Below are 6,810 nucleotides of genomic sequence, written 5' to 3' on the forward strand. Positions count from 1 at the left end.
CGCACACGCACATATAGAGATAAGATCCTAATAATTAGGTTACTATCTCTATTTCATTTTTAAACATTAAAAAAAAAAAAAAAAAAAAAAAAAGGCCTCATCGCATGTGACAAGCGATGAGACTAGTCTTATTCCGTGCCTATGAGTAGAAATGTGATATAGTGCAATACAAGAAATTTGAAATTATTTCATTTGCACATTATGTATTACTAATTACTAATGAATACTATATTTTCTCTGCAGAACACACCAGGACCAAGCATATAAGGCTGATTGCAGGTAAGATACCAATGAAAAATAGATTACATTCGTAAAACTTGTGAAAATATATTTATATTTTTTGTTCTTTTGTATATTCCAAAGATGTCATATGCTTTATCAATATTTCACTGAAATTTTTAGTGTGGAAAGCGGGTTTTAGATTTTAAGAGGATATAACTAAATCATGTTCAAATTATATCACAGGTCTTGGTGGTTTAGGGCTTGGAGTGTTACTAACCTGTATCACAATTTGTTGGCTTAGAAGAAAGAGATCAATTACGTCAATTCAATTTTTTATGAAGAAAACAAAGAATGAACATGATCTTGAGGCATTCATCAGAAATTACGGACCACTAGCTTTAACTAGATATAAATTCTCCGACATAAAAAAATTCACCATCATTTAAAGTTAAACTAGGTCAAGGAGGTTATGGTGGTGTGTACAAAGGAGAGCTACTCAATGGTCATCTCGTGGCTGTGAAGGTCCTGAATGCATCAAAAGGAAATGGAGATGAATTTATCAATGAGGTTGCAAGTATTAGTAGAACTTCTCATGTTAATATTGTCGCACTCCTTGGATTTTGTCTCGAAGGTCAGAAAAGAGCTCTCATCTATGAGTTCATGCCCAATGGATCACTTGAAAAATTCATACCCAGTGGCAACATTGAGACTACCACTCCACTCCTAGGATTGGAAAAACTGTTCCAAATTGCAATTGGTATTGCTCGGGGGCTTGAGTACTTACACCGTGGCTGCAATACTAGAATCTTGCATTTTGATATAAAACCACATAACATCCTTCTGGATGAAGATTTTCTTCCAAAGATCTCTGATTTTGGACTTGCTAAACTTTCTCCAAGGAATGAGAGTAACATATCAATGGCCGTTGCCAGAGGAACTATAGGGTATATAGCTCCTGAAGTGTTCAACAGAAACTTTGGAGGAGTTTCACACAAATCTGATGTCTATAGTTATGGAATGATGATTTTGGAGATGGCTGGAGGAAGAAAAAACATTGATGTTGGAATTAGTAATACCAGTGAGATATATTTTCCACATTGGATTTATAAGCAACTTGAGCAGCACAATGATTTAGGATTTCCCGATAATATGACCATAGAGGAAAATGCAATGGTGAGAAAGATGATCTTAGTGGGCTTGTGGTGCATACAGACAAATCCATTTGATAGGCCATCCATGAGTAAAGTGATTGAAATGTTAGAAGGAAACATAGAAGCCTTGCAAATCCCTCCAAAACCTTTCTTATCTTCACCTCCAAGATCTCTTGCAGAAGAATCCTCCACCACATGTTAATACTATGAAATTATACTTCTAGATACATTTGTTTCTTAATTTTTATTTTATTTTTATTGCTATCTGACATTTAATTTAAGGAGGACTCCTTGAAGACAGGTGCATGTGTTACTATGTACCTTTCTTAAATAAAAGAGAGGGAGTGTCTAGTTCATTGTCCCTTAATCTCTAACCTGGGAAAAATCTCTAAGCAAAGAGAAACTCAATTATTAAACAATAAAGGGTATTTCAAATTCTTGAAAAAGTTTTGACCGGATTAGAAATTTCTTATTGTAGTTCTAGTTACAAATTCTGGGGAAATAGCTCTTAATTATTACATAATTAGTATTTTATGGGTTTTGTAATTTGCCAGTGCAGAATGTACCACATTTCCTTTTTTAAAAACAAACTAGTCACAAACTCACACGATGCGTGGGAATAGATAATTTTATAAATTTTATAAATTTTTGTGGAAATGTGGTACATTTTGCACTAGCAAATAACATAATTTATAAAAATATGGATAGCCTAAAAAATGAATAATTTTATAAATTTTGTGGAAAATAATTTGTTCTCCCAAAAACTTAAACAATTTCTAAAATTATTTTTCATTTATCTATCTCAAAAAATATATCATCATTTTATTATTTGGATTTATTTGATTGATCTTATTCGTTTTTTAGGCGATCCATATTTTTAAAAATTATGTTATTGTGTGTTATATTTTTCTAATTTGTTTTTTCTGTACAACTAAACTGTTTGAGTTTCAAATATATTATTCAAATTTTTCATTCACTTAAAAAAGATTATTATATTTATAATTTTTCTTATTGAAGGAGTAGTTTCAAACTATTGATTAAGTTTTGTTTACTAATATAGATACATGAAATTAGAACTGCATATTTCTTATACATTTCTAAGAGACTATACCATATTATAAATTTATTATTTAAAATAATATGTAGGAAAAAGCTAGGCTTTATGTCTAAAATTGAACACTTCACCTATCAAAATGAAAGAAAATAATCTATATAAAAAGATAAAGAAAATATGATTAAATTTTATTTTTTACTACATACCCTTCTATTTATTAAGATTTAATTACCTTTAACTGGATCTTCATATCGCATTTTTGTTACTATGCTCTTGTTAATCAAGGGTTTGATGTCGATTACAAATACAGTGCCATGCCGGCTGTCTGTGGGGAGTGTGAGGAATCAGGTGGGAAATGCGGTTCAAATTCTACACAAGCATTTCTCTGCTTTTGCCGTGACCATGTGCAACGTTCTTACTGTCCAAGTAACGGTATGCAAGCTCTCTTCTCTACTCAGTACTCATATTCATGGATTAAGCCAAAACATACGTCTTGTTCTTTACTTGCTTTTCCTGTCATTGTACTTGTTCTTTAGCTATAGGGCCACATAATCTCACAGTGAAACATTCTTTTTGCGCAGTCGACACTCGACATAGTTATTAACAATTGCATATCATTGTCATGGTTTGTTTGCTTTAGGTTAATGTGGGTCGATTCTGTCGGCCAAAAACGTGATCCATCTGTTTCTAATAGTCATACCAACATGAAACTTCGCAAGAGGAAAAACAAAAAATAATAATAATAATAATGTTATCACCCAACGAAGAAGTGTGAGAGATGCAACTTCTGATTAGCCCACCTTTATTTTATCTTCTCTATATATTATTGAGCTGTTTTCTACTCATTCCCAGCAACTAATGAAGTTCAATAATATTAGAACCACAACGAATTACACAACTTTTGCTAAAATTCACCACGTGATGAATTATGAAAAATGTTGTATAATTTATAGTGACCCTCACATTTTTCAACAAAGTTTAACTTCGCCCCTAAATGTAAAAAGTTAACAATTAGAGGCTAGGACAATTAAGGGGGCTTGATATATGAAAAAGAAAAATTCCCATGAAAATCCAAATTAGTATCTATTTAGTATTAACAAATGAATAGACACAAAATAATTATATCTTATTACATCGTGAAGTAATTATCTATCAGAGTGAAATTCAACATTCTTTAAAATCTCGAAAATTATTTATAATTAATTTTGTACTAAAGGTTAAAGCAAATTTCCTTTCAATGTGTAAAATCAAAGGACATGTTGAAAAATCATCTTCCATTTGGTTGTGAAGGCTAGTTTTGGTTTTGAAATCATTTGAATTTATTCTTTAAAATGTCAAATATTGTAGATGATTTACGCATATTCTACATATCAAATAAAAATTATGTTTATTATCTCATTATATATTTAATAATCCTTAAACAATAAGATTTATTACTGTTGCTAAGTTAAAAAGAAAACAAGAAATAAATAAATAAAAACATATGAGGAAATCTATTTAGTGAGCCTAACGATGCCATAATGCTTAATCCACAGAGACACTATCAAAAACTTGAAACACAAAAATAATTCAAATAAATAAATAAATAAATAAATAATGGACCACTCGATAAAATAAATGAAGCAAATAGACAAAAAGATCAAATGTTCTAAGCTATTATATATATATATATATATATGACTCCAACCCAAACACCGAGAATCCTAGCTAGAACACCTTTTGCCCCTGACATATACAATAAAATCTCCTACTTAAAAGAAAAATGCAACTAAAGCTAAATAATATTTTTCTTTGGCCAAAAAAAAAAAATAATAATAATATTTTTCGTGTTTTTGTCTTTTCTCAGTGGGTTTCACTTAAATTCAGTTAATAAACCCCGGTTAAAGGCTCAAAACAAAACCCGGCAAACCCACAAAATTCTCATCTATATATATATATATATATAAAACCAAAACTTTTGAAAATTCTACAATTTTCCACGTCAGCACAATATTTAAAAAAATAATAATAATAAAACTTTTCTAAACCCTAAACCCAATGCTCTGCTTCTTTATATTAAAAAATAAATAAATAAATTCCTCATCAGCACAATATTAAAAAAATAATAATAATAAAAATTTTCTAAACCTTAAACCTGATGCTCTGCTTCTTTATATTAAAAATAATAATAACTAGTCGCTAATCCGTGCGATGCACGGGAAATGTATTGAGTACAATATATAATTTAATCTTTGTTTATTTTATTACAACACCAAAATTGAATTTGTAAAATAAAATCATATAGCTAAAACATTTGTTAACAGCTATACATTTCAGACATTTATTAAACTATATTATTATTATTATCAACTTAACAGTATTTTAATATATGATACCAACATGCTTCAAGAAAATGTCCAACGCTGAAAACAATTTCGAAAATAAACTCAATTAAACAGTTTGAGGAATAAATATAGGAGAAAGTTTCCCTGCAATCTGGATTGAAGGAAGTCTCTCCAAACTCAATATCAGAGAATGACACCTGTCCCACTCCACCAACTCAAATTCAATATATAACTCCCGTTAACTCCAACGTTAGGCCCTTTTTCAGATTTTTTTTATTAAAAAAATAATTAATTATTTCTCACCACCTACACCTAAACTCAGTCCTTTCTCTCTCTCTCCTTCAACGCTCTTTGTTTTGTTCCAGAAACACCCAAAGTAAATTAAAAAAAAAAAACTCAGCAAACCCCATCACCCCACCGGTCCACTACAACATCGTCGGTGACACTAGCAAGAGGTGGCCAACACCTTCGTCGCTGCCATTCACGGCTAACCTCTGCCTTTGACAAACCCATCTTTCTTCCACTCCATCCCTCTCAAAACCCACCCACCACCACAAAAAACCCCGCAAACCTATCTCTCCACCAGTCCTACTCATCTCCCTTCTACCAGTCACGGCCTACTTATCACCTCAACGAACTCATCTCCCTTCTACCCACCACCAATTTCACCCAAAAATAATTACCCAAATCGAACTTTTGGTTAAAACAACAATCTCATCAATTTTAAGCAAAACCATCAATACCATTTTGAAAATAAATGAGATTATTGCAGGTTGATCTGAGTAGTCATAACAAATCCTTATTAATACTTCAACGTAAAGATGAAAATGGTTGTGGGTGGGGGGTGGGTGGGTGGGTTTGAGAGGAATGAAATGGAAGAGAGATGAGTTTGTCGGAGGCGGTGGTTGGTCGTGAATGGCAGCAGTGAAGGCTTCAGCCACCTCTTGCTAGTGTTCCCATTGAAGGTAGGTGGTGGACCGGTGGGGAGTTGGGGTTTGCTGGGTTTTTTGTGGTGGTGGGTGGGTTTTGAGAGGGATGAAGTAGAAGAGAGATGGGTTTATCAGAGGTAAAGGTTAGCCGTGAATGGCAGCGATGAAGGTGTCGGCCACCTCTTGCTAGTGTCGTCGGCGATGTTGTGGTGGACCGGTGGTGGTGAACGTAGGTGGTGGACCAGTGGGGTGATGGGGTTTGCTGAGTTTTATGGTGGTGTGAAATAATTAATTATTTTTTTAATAAAAAAATATGGAAAAGTGCCTAAGTTAACGGGAGTTATCTCTTGAGTTTGGGTTTTAGTAGAGTGGGACAGGTGTCATTTTTGGATATTAACACGTCACAGTTTGGAGAGACTTCCTCCAATTCAGATTGCAGGGAAACTTTCTCTATAAATATATTACAATCTATAATATAAGCCAAGAAATAAACTTTGAAACCAATATGAACAAAATCCATGTCAAACAAAACCATTTCGATCATTAAGAATATGACTCACTAAAGTCATAAAAAACACAAGATTCATTACAAAAAAAAAAAAAAAAAAAAAAAAAGCATCTTTAGTCTTTATAGATTTTGCCTAAGTACCCAGATACGTTGACACATACCCACACAAAAATCATTAAAGAAAGAATCAAAGAACATACACAACATGTACATACGCTATGAAAGTAAAAATAAGAAAAACAAGAGAGACGTAAACACGGAAAATTAAAGAAAAAATATAGGAAAAAAAAGTTAGGAATAGAAATATAAGATAAAGATGGGTTACCCTCAAAAAGAATAATCCATGGATATTCATTGAAATCTTCTAGATAAGTTCTGATAATAGAAAAAATAAAACCCAAAATTTATGATGTTAAAACTTCCAAAAGGCCAAAAAAAATCAAAAGATTCAAAGCTTCAAAAGTATTGAAATAAAATAATATATATATATATATATATATATATATATATATAATTACGCAATAGAGGAATACAATAGAAAGAAGGGAATCCATGATTATAGCTTTTCTACTATTGAAATTGGCCAAACAATTAAATGTATTGCAAAAAATGAACTTAAAAA

The 6,810-nt window shown here is 31.8% G+C and overlaps 1 pseudogene; it reads left to right on the forward strand.

The window, feature by feature from the left end:
• Window positions 1-557: 557 nt before the first annotated feature.
• LOC115964565 lies at window positions 558-1,575 on the forward strand (annotated as a pseudogene).
• Window positions 1,576-6,810: the final 5,235 nt, after the last annotated feature.

The sequence above is a fragment of the Quercus lobata genome, chromosome 10 (assembly GCF_001633185.2).
Source record: "Quercus lobata isolate SW786 chromosome 10, ValleyOak3.0 Primary Assembly, whole genome shotgun sequence".
NCBI classification, from domain to species: Eukaryota; Viridiplantae; Streptophyta; class Magnoliopsida; order Fagales; family Fagaceae; genus Quercus; species Quercus lobata.